Source organism: Triturus cristatus, chromosome 2_1 (genome assembly GCF_964204655.1).
Source record: "Triturus cristatus chromosome 2_1, aTriCri1.1, whole genome shotgun sequence".
In the NCBI taxonomy this organism is placed as follows: Eukaryota; Metazoa; Chordata; class Amphibia; order Caudata; family Salamandridae; genus Triturus; species Triturus cristatus.
Window position 1 is genome coordinate 371,399,046 of NC_140581.1, and position 13,083 is coordinate 371,412,128.

The window sequence follows — 13,083 nt, forward strand, 5'->3', positions numbered from 1 at the left end:
GTTACATTGGTGTAGACAGGTGTATCAGGACGAACTGTTATTTGGGTTTCAAGAGGAATGAGTTTCATAGCATTGTTGCTTAGTCCTTCATATCTTACTGCTGTCTCCTCGATGGTGATGAGTCTTTCAGTTTGAACCTCTTGAATGGTAGCTAGAGGAGTGCGTCTGCTACTTGGTCAGAGTCCACATGGCCTACTGCTTAGTATTGGCCACATAGTATGGTTTGATGAGGTCGACTGACACAAATCTGTTCTCCTTTTTTCCAACAAGTACTGTTCTTGTTCCATGGATGGCTAGGACAGGTACTGGTTGTCAGTAAAAAGGCCCAAATTCATTTTTGTCCACGATCTTCTCTCTGACTAGATCCCCAAGCTTTGGGATCCAGACAGGCCTTACTGGGACGGCTGGAATTTCCCCAGTGGTGGTTGGCTTCAGGAACACGTTGCTTTGTTTTGATCTCAGTTGATTTAAGTCCTGTAAAACAGCCAAATGATCTTTGATATCAAATGGTTTATTTTCCACCACTGTGCCTTTACATTCCAGATCAGGAACCCACATTCTTGTCCCAAATAGAACCTCATATGGAGTGACCCCCCCAGAGAACTTCTTGTCAAATTGTTTAATGAGCATTGGACCCCATAAAGATGTATGACCCACCCATCACCCAAACCTAATACCCTAGCTGTTATAGACAGCTTTATATCCCGGTTTTTCCTTACCACAACAGAATTTCCCTCAGGATGAAACGGAGAGGAGTACCGCAATGCAACGCCCAAACTGGCTATGGCTTCTTTGTAAGCTCGAGAGCTAAACGCAGGGCCCTGGTCAGAATGTAGTGTGCCAATTGCGTATGTGCCGATAAAGACTCGCAAATCTTTTATAACAGTTCGAGCATCAGCCGAGCGCTGATGCCATATCCATAGGAACCTTGATTTAGTGTTTTTGTGATTGCATTTGTCCAAACGGACGCCTGCGCGTAGATAGTCTAATGCTGTCTAACAATGGTGTCTATACTGGGCAGGCTACTTTGCAGCCTGGTGTCTGGTGGCGTTCTGCACTGTGATCTCTATTGCAGTCTATGCAGTTATTGATGAAGATGTGAATCAGTGTATTCATTCCAGGCCACCAGTACATCTCTTTTAATGTTAATATGGTTTTAGAGATCCCCTGATGCGACAGACCCTCTCCCAGATGTGCTTCATAAATCAAAGCTGCTCTATGTTCCATGTTTGGAATTACCCTATCCCCAACTCCAGGGATTCGAGCAAACGGAATGTTGTTCGTATCAATTATATTCGACTGGAAATTTTTTAGGTAACGCTGCACCACTGCCTTTGCTTGAAGCATTGACAGCCAATAATATCTCACTGTCTGTTCTGAATGAGTGATCGCAGCTACGGAAGCCGTTTGCATAGCCCCCTTTGCGGCTTCGTCAGCCAATGAATTCCCTGCAACGTGAACGCCATTCCGTTGATGACTCAGCATGTGTATCAAGTGAGTGTTTTGTAGTCCGAATCGCAACTGAACTACTTGTTCCCAAAGTGTTTTATGCTGGATTGTGTTTAATAGAGTCCTTCTCAGGACCTTCAGACAGTTGTGGTTTAACTGGTTTCCCACCCAAACTAACTCTGCCAAATTCTTCATAGGATTTTTCTATTATTCTGGGTAGTTCTTGTTGATGTTCTGTTACATCAAATTCCCTTTAGCGTTGGCGGATCGCCACTGATGCTGCCTCCCTTTAATATTGGATAATATGATTGTTGAGACCTGGTCGAAGTTTTTTAGTAATTTCATACCTAAATTCAGAGCAGGCTCTGCCCTATATTAATTTTTAATTTGTTTCAGGACATCGGGTATTACCGCAATAGATGGAACACCATGTGTTTTAGTATAGACGGCAGCAAAGACTGTGCCCAAAGTGGTGCAGTCCTCCAGATGTGGTGTGATCCCCATTGGTAAACAGATTGTTAGGATGCTGTGTTTCTCAGAAGGGCTAGTATTAGGAAATACTGCTTCGATTTGAGTAATTGTTTTAGCTATCCAGAATGGAATTTGTTCACGTTTTGTGGGCATTTTACCCATAAGTCTGTGGAGTAATTTTTTGTGTATTCCCCTGGTGAGGGGTTTGAGTTGGAATGGTTAATAGTGGTTGGACTGTGAAAGTCCGCATGACATATTGGACTAATACATTTTTATTAACTCTTTAAGTTGAGTGAGTAATTCATCGTCTGTCATCTCTTCGATGTCAGGATGAGGTGTGTAGCCGGCTAAAATCGTTCATATTGCTCCTGGTCTACCTAATGGACCGAGCCTGGTAATGTGATTGTAATGTTTTAGGGCGCCTTGAAACCAGAGATTATGTTCCTGGTATGTTAGTGAAATTTCAACATCCTCGAAGGGAATATATTCCTCAGGTGGTTCATCTTCTTTATAGAAGTGAAACTTTTTTGTTACTGGATTTGATTCTGGGAATACTATCCATGAATAGAATTTCTGTCTGAAAAGATTCATGTGCCTCTATCACGAAAACTGCTCTACCACCTCTTGGTGTTAGGCTGTGTTTTATGAGTTTTAGAGTGATGGCTCTCCTTAAATTTGGATGGATGTTTATAACACCCTCATCGGTTTCATTTAAGCCTGTAAGATTAAAAGCTGTTGCAACTTGGTCAGTCGTAGCCTCACCGGTCACTGTATTATTATCCCCGTTTTGGGACACTGTTTTTGAAAAATGTAGAACAAGTTTCAAGGAAACAAAGATAAGGTGCACAATATTTTGGAACACTGTATCCTTCAACGTTGAACAAACCAAACAGCTAATACATAGGATTTTCGTCCTACTCAGCTATGGCGGATATTAACCCTACCCACTCCAGACGTCTTATGGAGTATGTGAGTAGGGATCTCTGAGAAAAGCACGACTGAGTTACTTCAGTATCTAGCGTTAACTTAGTGCCTCACCAAACAACGTTGGGCGCCATGTAGTGTAGTTCCTATTTCCCTTATAGGCTCTGCGCATTGGATAATAGTTGTGGCATAGGACTGAGGTCAGTCTGCCTCTATCGAGTACATTAAACTTAATTACTTTGTGTGCCAGCTAACTCAGAGGCCACTAGAAACTCCTTGAATAAACAAGAAGGGAGAAGTTTCTGGCAACCGCATAAACATGACAACTTTGTTTCCCTTAGAATCGGAACATGTCTCAGAATCGTGGAAACAATAGATAACAGTTTCACTCAGTCAATCGTGCATGCTTCGTTTCTACAGAGTAGCACAGAAATAGAGAGACTGGCGTTTCAATGAAAGGGTTTATCGAACAGTCTTATTTCTCATGCAAGAGATATGAATTGCTACAATCGTAAGACAGACTGTGAAGTACAATATGTACGAAGTTAGCAGTAAGATAAAATAAGTCTGCAATAGCATGCTTTGTAGCTATGACATATATTAATCAAAATACATACATAAATAACATAAGCTAAAATGTAATACTCATCTGATACTTATAAATTGTTCTACCCCAGTGTACCTAACCTAAGTGCAGTACGAGGTTTGAAGTAGGTGACATGTCTAAAGTATAGCTAGCTATATTTTAGTTTAGCCAAGAGTTGCCAAACGTTTCTCTAAGTTCTAGTCAGCTCCATACCTTAGAATGAGAGAGGTTGGAATCTCTTTTCTGGACTTGATAGTCTAACCCCTCACAAGGGAAGTCAGAGAGCACTGGAGCTGGATTCTCTGCGGGGAGGATGGCAGTGTCAGGTCAGTGCATCAGGCTGGAACTTGATCTCCTTCCGAACTTGCCGTGGCGAACCGCATAGTCTGGGTTGGATCGAATCCTCCGGGAACTCCAATTTGCCAGGGCAAGTGCTGGTATATTTATACCTTGAAGTTGTCTAGGAATGCCAGTATTGACGTAAAAGTCGGGCAGTGGAACGTCATGAATGAAGCCCCAAGGAATAGATGTTCATGCATACTTAATGAGTTCTTGGAGAAATCAATATTCAAGCTGAGGGAAATTCCTAAAGTCTTAAGGGCCTGGTTTTCCAAGAATTTGTTGTGACGTGGATGGACGGATGTAGGTGGCCATGCCTGTATTTGGTTTGTATGGACAATGTCTAAATAAGGGCCGGATTTCTATGTCCAAATAAGGGCAATGTAAATTGTACCTATATAAGGGCATAAATTGGGAAACCTATATACAGAATCTAAATCTGCACACAGCACCCACTCCAGTTTCGTATGAACTACATTACTAAATCTTAAACATTCTAAACATATCTAAAAACTAAGACAGTATGCGAGATATAATACGTACAGTGTAAGCAGTAAGAAGAAATAATACTGCAACTGCATTGTCTTCTAGCTATGACATATATTCATATACACATACATAAATAACATAGGCTAAAAAGTGGATACTCGTTTGATGCTTCTAAATAGTTCTACCCCAGTGTACCTAACCTAAGGGTAGTACAAGGTAAGAAGTAGGTGCAGTATTCTATAGTATGGTAAGCTATAGTTTTGCATATGCCAAGAGTCCTTCTAGGTTCTAGTCAGCTCCATACCTTAGAATTAGAGAGCTGGGAGTCTCTTTCCGGGTCTCAAACTCTAACACCCCGCGAAGGGAGTCAGAACACTGGAAGCTGGATTCTCTGCTAGCAGGGATGACAGCGTCTGGTCAGTGCGTCAGGCGGGGACTCAAATTCTTCCGAACTTGCCGTGGCGAGCCGTATCGAGCTGTGCAGCTGTGCCATGGTTTGCCATGGTAAGGGAAGGTAGATTTATACCTGGAAGGTGCTTAGGAATGTTAGCATAGACGTACATTTGGGTAGAGGAAGACGTCATGAATGAACCCCTAAGGAATAGTAGTTCATGCATAATAGATGAGTTCTTGGAGAAATCAATAATCCTAGCTAGGAAAAGTCCCAATGGCTTTCTAAGAACTCGTTGTGACATGGGAATGGACGGATGTAGGCGACCATGCCTGTATTTGGATAGCATGGCTAATGCCTAAATAAGGACTGGGATTCTATGCCTAAATAAGGGCAATGCGAATTGTGCCTATATAAGGACATGAGTTAGTAAAACCTATGTACGAACATCTAAATCAAAACACAACAGCAGAGTAGGAGTCCAGCAGAGTGACAGTCCTTTCAGTAGCACAGCAGTCCTTCTTCTTGGCAGAGTGTCCTCAGGTACAGAAGTGTACAGAGTTGGTGGTGTCAGGGGTCCAGTTCTTATACCTAGTTGTGCCTTTGAAGTGGGGGAGATTTCAAAGATAGGCCTTTGAAGTGCAAAAGGTCCCTGCCCTTCCTACCCTGGCTCCAGAGTCACTACAGGGTAGGCAGCTCTTTGTGTGGGGACAGGCATAGTCCTATTCAGGTTCAAGTGTTAGCTCCTTCCTCCCATCCTACCCAGGATGGCCCATCAGCCCGGTGATGACCCATAAGGATGTGAATGGCTCATCAGGCACACCTGAGTTCCCTTTGTGTGTGTTGCTGTCTAAAGGGAATGCACAAAGGCTAGCTATCACTCACCCAAGATGTGTATTCAGAGACAGGCAAAGGCACAGAATGGTTAAAGCAAGAAAATGCAAACTTTCTAAAAGTGACATTTTGAGACTTACCACTTAAAGTCCGACTTTACCAAATGTTGTGATTTTAAATTGGGAGTCCAGAGACACCAATCCCAAAATATCTATCTTTTCCCAATGGGAAATGACACTTATAAAAGTAAAACCAATCTTAACCTATGGGAGAGATAGGCCTTGCAGTAGTGAAAAACGAATGTAAGAGTTTTTCACTACCTGAACCTGTAACACTTAAAAGTACTTGTCCAACTTTTTAAATACACTACACCCTGCCCATGTGGCAGTCCAGGGCCTACTTTAGGGGTGACATATGTATGTATTAAAAAGAAGGCTTGGGCCTGGCTGGAGGGGTAACTTGCCAGGTGGAAATGTCTTTCAAACTGCACATACAGGCTCTGTAATGGCAGGCCTGAGGCATGTTTAAACCACTACTTCAGCGGATGGCACAACCAGTGCTGCACACCCACTAGTAGTGTTTCATTTACAGGCCCTGGGCACATGCAGAGCTCTTTACTAGGGACATATAAGTAAAGTAAATATGCCAATTGTTGAAATGCCAATGTTACCATGTTTTTGGGAAGTAATGGTAAAGTGCCCAGCTCACTAAGGCCAGCAAAAATGAAGTCAGCAACTCAGGCGGTCAGAAAGCAAAAAAGTAATGGGAAACCATGCCAAGAATGCCAGGTCTAACAGTGTTGGTCACCCAGCGTGACAAACCGTGGATATAGAAGGTTTGCTCTATGATAATCCTTGTCAAGCCGTTTTAGAAGAGATAGTATTTTGCTTAGCCAACTGTAAAATTGTATACTTTTCTAATTTTATGACTTTGTGTCTGGTGGTTGCCTTGCAGAAAAAGCTTGCGCTCAAAACTGTAGGCCAAAGTTGGTTAGGGTCACAAACTATATGCCTGTTTGGTGGACTGGAAATGTTATATCCGATGCCATAGTCCTGGTCTGCTTAAACATTATGATACAGACATTTGGTCTAGCTCATTAACTGTGAAAAGGATATGCTAAAGCCAATAAACCTTTATCACATTGTGTTGCAGGATATAGACAGGTATTTTGTTACATGTAATCTTACAGATTACTGTAATAGGCAAGGGTTTTGACATTGGCCACCCGCTTTTACGAACCCTGGGATGTTTCCCTGTGATGATTCTTGTTAGGCCTTGTTGAGAGGGATTGGATATTGCTTTGCAAGCTGTATTGTCTACATATTTGTCATTTTTCGTATGGATGATAGTTGCCACTTTATGTGCACTTGGGTAAAGTCTAATGCCAATGTTAAAGTGTAAAGGCTTAATTGGTTAATTTGGAGAAGACATGCCAGATTTCATAAGTTTGATCTGTTTGTTATGAAACACAATGGCAGAGGGAATTTGCCTGAAATACTTATTGTGAAAAGCATGCGTTAAAGGCAATAGGGGCATATCAGCAACAACCGGCGATAATTATCGCTAAGCGCACTTAGCGCTAGGATAATTATCGCCGGCTAACGTGGATTTTTATCGCTGAGATAGCGTGCTATTAGCAACGCTTATCTCAAAAGCGATAAAAATCCTAGCGCTAACTTCCTAACGTGAGATTATTGCTAGAAACCCAGCGATAATCTCACGAAATGTGGTGTTAGCTTGCTGGTAGGGCCTCACAAACTTAGCCATGATATCCACCTTCCCTAGGATATCATGGCTAAGTCAGTCCTGAAGCAGGCGTAAGGAAAGTAGCGATAACAGGGGTTATCGCTACTTTTCTTGCCGCTATGCTTCATAGCGTGGGGCTTGATGATAGGAGAAATGTCGTTTAGCGACATTTCTCCTGTCATGTCAGGTCAGGAACGCCCACTTTGCATCTCATTAGAGATGGAAAGCTGGGCGTTAAGAATTTGTGCGCTAATGCAAGGTTTCACGCGTTAGCGTGACCTTACTAATTAGGCGATAAAATTATCGCCGCTTTTCGCCCGAAAACAGCCGCAAAAGCGGCGATAATTTTCTATCGCCGCCTTGTAGATATGCCCCATAGTCTTTTAAGGATGGATTGTTACTACACTGTTCTAAAGCGTATAAGCAGGTACATGGAATTTCACAGATTACCAATATAGTCAAGGGTTTTGGTGTCGGCTACCCACCGAAACAAACTGTAGTGATAGAAGATGTGGATTACAATAATCCTTGTTAAACTCTTTTAGGAGTATTTTGCTTTGCCAGCTGTACATTTGTATACATTTGTAATTTTATGAGTGAATGCTGGATGTTTACCATTGTGCAAAGCTTACGCTCAGTACATTGGGCTTGAGTTGGTTATGGTGACAAACAAATAATAAAGGCCTAATGAAAACTTACAGTAAAGGCTGTTGGCCAGACATACTGATTTAGAAAAGCATATGTTAAAGTCAATAGGCAGGTTGCTAAACTGGTACTTATGAGGTGAAATCCCTGCCCTCACAGTATTAGCACGTGCAAAAATTATAAAATAATGAAGTAATTCTATTAGGCCAAATTATGCCATTTAATATTGTTGCCACATAACTTAATCAACCCTGCTGCATAATTTGGTGTTTTTCAGCTGCATAATTCAAGTGCCCTGTGCATAGTGTATCATTGTTATACCATTCCAAGATCGCCAACATTTTGGTACTAAATGTGTCTCCCATGCTTGAAGTTTAAAGCAACAATGGACTGTTTGCTCTACCTCGGCAAGACAAACACCCGCTGCTATGTTTAGTTTGTTATTGCAAGCTATATGCCTGTTATGTTTAGATAGCAGCATGTTTTCTTTTTTCCTACTTGCATTTATTTAATCCCTTAGCTGCTAAGCCTTTTCCCCCTGGGTCCTGAGCCCTTTTTTGGCTATTTGGGATACTTCACGCTTAGGGCTCCATAACTTTTCTTTCCACACAAGGTATCCACGCCAAATTTGTGTCCTCTTTTTCCAGCATCCTGGGAAGTGTAATGTACCCAGGGTTTGTGGATTCCCCAGGAGGGTACTGAGAAATTGGTTAAAATGTAACTACATCTTGTTTTTTTCTGTGGTAAAAATGGTGAAAAAGTGGTGCAGAAGAAAGTCTGTTTTATTCCCTCCAAATGGCATCAAAAAAGGATTTCCAGTGCTAAAACCACAATTTTCCCAGCTTCCAGGAAAAGGCAGACATGAATCAGACGTTTTGGCATTTAGACTTGGCCCTCTTTAGCTAAAGTTCCCTAAACGTTTTGCTTTCCCCCTAGACCTTTTTTCTGACGTGGTGTTGCCAACTTAGATGCTTTGAGCACTTTGCCTCTGCTAATCAGTGTCAAAGTGCAAGTGCTCGCTGTATAAAGTGTAATGGTAATTGGTTGTCCATGATTGGTATGTTTGCCTTACTAGTAAGGTCCCTAGTAAAGTGCACTATGTGTGCCAGGGCTGGTAATGCAACTGCTACTAGTGGGCGTGCAGCGCTAATTGTGCCACCCACAAAAGTAGCCTTAAAGAGGGAACTCAGGCCTGCCATTGCAGTGCATGCGCACAGTTTGTTAAACTGCCAGTTTGTTAAACTGCCATGTTGTTCTGATAAGTGCACCCACTTGCCAGACCTTACCCTTCCCTTTCTATGTACATCAGACGCCCCTATGGTAGGTCCAAGGTACCTCCTGGGCGGGGGGCAGTGCATGTGAAAGGTAGGACATGTACTTAAGTGTGTACCATATCCTGACAGTGAAATAATCTCCATTTCATTTTCTTCACTGTGGAAAGGCCATCTTGCCCATAGGATAGAATGGGGAGGCTGTGTAATATGTTTTCCAGCCTATCTTCCCAAAGGCTTAAGATTGAGAGGTGTAGTTTAGTGTGCCTGCACTCACAATGTAATAACACATCTTTTTATGGAGATGGTTTTTGCATTGCCAAGGAAGAAACAACTGAAGAGACTGAAGGAAAGGACTGACCCTTGCTGTGTGTTCTGGGGCTGGCCTGCAGTTTTCTGTTTTAACCAAGGAGAGGCTAAAGGGACTTTGCTGTGTGCTGTGTCCCCCTGCTTGAAAGGACTTTGCTGTGTGCTGTGTCCGGAAGTAACTTATCCCCAAGGGCCCGATGTGAGCTGGTTCCCTGTTGCGGAAACTCAGGAATACAACCGTTTCCAGGAGAGTCTCAGTGACGCTGTGTGCGTGTGCTTTTTGCAGCCTGAGACCCTCGTAAGAAGTGCCCTGTGATCGTGGGCACCTGGAGTCTAAGCAAGTCTCAACGACGCTATGTGTGTGTGCTTCGTGCAGCCTGAGCCCTTAGTGAGGATTGTCCTGTTATCGTGTGCACCGGAGTCCAAGTGAGTCTCAGCGACGCTGTGTGCATGTGCTTTGTGCAGCCTGAGACCTTTGTGAGGATTGCCTTGTTATCGTGCACACCCGGAGTCCAAGTGAGTCTGAGCGACGCTGTGTGCGGGTGCTATGTGCAGCCTGCGACCTTCGTGAGGAGTGCCGGTGATCGTGCACGCGTAGCTCAAGTGAGTCTCAGCGACGCTGTGTGCGTGTGCCCTGTTGCAGCCTGAGATCTACGTAGCATCAGCGGCCCGGACCGGCAGCCCCGGAGGAGCTGAGCTGCCGGCCCGAGCCCGCCGTTGCCAGAGCGGGACCTCGAACCAACCTCATCAAGGGAGGGCCCGAGTCCCACTGCCCGGAATTCACAAAGATTGCATCGGAGGCCTAAGTCACTGGAAGAGGAGAGGAGAGCGAGATTGTAACCCCCCCCAGGTAACGTGTGTCGACACTTGGGGTGGGGTGCGGGCTCGGAGGGAGATGCTCTAGGCCTCTCCCATTTCTGCAGCGCGAGCCTCTGCTTCGGCTCGTATTGCGGCCTCTACTTGCCAAAGGAGTGGCAGTACCGGGGCTGGAGTGCGGAGCTGCACTTTTTGTTCAAACCATACCTGTGTGGGGGCAACTGTTGACAGAGGCTGACTGCGAGTCAGTAGGAGTGGTGGAGAGACTGCCTAAGGCACCGTGATCGGTGCGGGAGTGTATTACGCATTGCGTTATTTCTGCATAACGAACTACCTGATTGTCGTATTACACATTGCATTATTTCTGCATCACAAACTACCTGATTAGTGTATTACGCATTGCATTATTCCTGCATAACGAACGACCTGATTAGTGTATTACGCATGCCATTATTTCTGCATAAATAACTACCTGATTGTCGTATTACTCATTGCATTGTTTCTGCATAACGAACTACCTGATTAGTGTATCACGCATTGCATTATTCCTGCATAACAATCTCCTGATTGTTGCGTTACGCATTGCTTTATTTTTACATTGCAAAGTGCCCGATTCTAACATTACGAACTGCATTATTCTTACATTGCAAAGTGCATGATTCTAGCATTACGAACTGCATAGCATTGCATTTGGACTGCAGTGGAACATTTAGAAGTGCTCATTAATATCGCCAGAACTTACAAGGGCTTGCTGGCCTAACAACCGTCCAGGAGGAATATTACAAATACGCATATATGTTGGATTTATATCGTGTGGTCTTATCGTATATCTTTTTGTATAAATTTACACTTGTTTTTATGAAACTAGTGTGGAGTCCATTTGTGGTGTCATCATTGGGTTGCTGTGAGTGTGGTTACAAATACTTTACACATTTGCCTTGAAGATAAGCCTGGTTGCTCGTGCCAAGCTACCGAGGCGGTGAGAGGGGGCTATCTGAGAAGGTGTCCTTCCTTTCCCTGACGTGGAAACGAGGGTCCCTATTTGGCCTAAGGCACCCACCTCAGCCAACCAGGGATCCTGGGTCTAACAACTGGGAATTGGCCCAATTTTCCAATTTTTTGTGCTTTCAACGTCCTTGCTGCTTGTTATGGAAGGAGGTGTGAAAAACATGGTGGATCCTGGAAAGCTATACATTTCTGAAAACTAGACAAAAATCTGAATTCAGCAGGGGGTTGTATAGATCCTTGAAGGTTTTCCTATAAACAGTTGAAATGAAAAAATATTGAAATTGAGTTGAAAAAACAGGCATTTCTGTATACGGTTTCACCCGCATCTTCTTATTACTATGGCAGATTTTCAAAAGCAAAATACCGTTATCCCGCTAGACCATTTTGTTGAGGGGATAAATAGGGCTTCTCCAAGAACTCGAGTTCCCCAGAGCCAACAGCTGAGCTGCACCTTACAATGGTTTTTCATTGTTTATCACCTATACAGCAATTCATATGGTAAATTATAAACTATGGAAAAGGGTATGTAGGAACACTCTGTATTTCTGAAATGTACACCAGATACTGAGTTTAGGAGCAGTAGTTGTTTGTACATCTTTGAATTTATGGTTACCCAAACGGACGTGTGTTTCAGAGGTCATTTTGTAAAATGTCTTCTGTGTTACACACTCGCTTACATTTGAAAGGCACAACCTTAGAGATATTCAATTGGTAATAACAAATGTTCTACTAATCTATATTTCCACATGCGTCCTTATACAAATGGTACCCCACTTGTGTGGCTGGGCCTTGTGCCCGCAAAACAAAACACCCCTAAACATGACCTAGGACAGTGGTTCCCAAACTTTTGACTCCTCAGGACCCCCATTGAGCCACTATGGAGGCTGTGGACTCCCAAGCAATTTATACTATTTAAATTTCAAACATTAAAACAGTAATTCACAAAAAATACACAAACAAATGCACACCAAACTCAAATTACTAAAGATTTTACTTTGAAAACAATTCCAAAATCAAAAATGTTTAATGGAAAGGTTGCTGCATCTCTGCGACTAACTTTTCAATGTTTGTTTTTATTGCGCAATACGAGGCTGCTGCTCTTGCCAGGGCCAGACTGGAAACCCAAAGAAGCCCTGGCGAATTTTGTCAGACCAGTCCCCGTACGATGCTCACCAAGTTCAGCGAGTGAGCCTGACCACTACAAATAGTGCTATGGGGGGCTCTCCCCCCAAGAAAATAGGAAACAATTGTGCATTCTACAACACATATGTCATTATATATTAAATTGACAATTATATTTATAAATAATATATTAAATTGTATTCGCTTTTAAAGCATATTAAATAATGACCTTACTGTGCACCAGGATACAACAATCTTTGTTGGGGTTCTTCAATGATTCCCTCACTATCACCCTTCAACAGTGCCTCTTATCTCTCCATAGCCCCTCTGTCACATGTATTTCATTTGTTTTATAACACCTCTGATACTAGTATAGTGTGTCAGAGCACTTTACATCAAACACATACAGAGACAATGAATTATAGGTGTGTAAATCAGTGTATAGAAAATGGTACATAAGGCAAAGGGGACTACAAGGTGTAGGATTCACATGTCATCCATACTGGTAGGCATTTTTTAAGATTGCTTGGTCTGGTGAAGCACAAACCCAGGATTCAGAACATAACACAGTTGTTAGCGTTGACTTTAATATTAAGACATTTTTTACTACCCAAACAAACCTTTTTTAGCAGCATTAAGATAATGAAAGACTTGGAAAAAAACATTACTTACTAACTTGTACC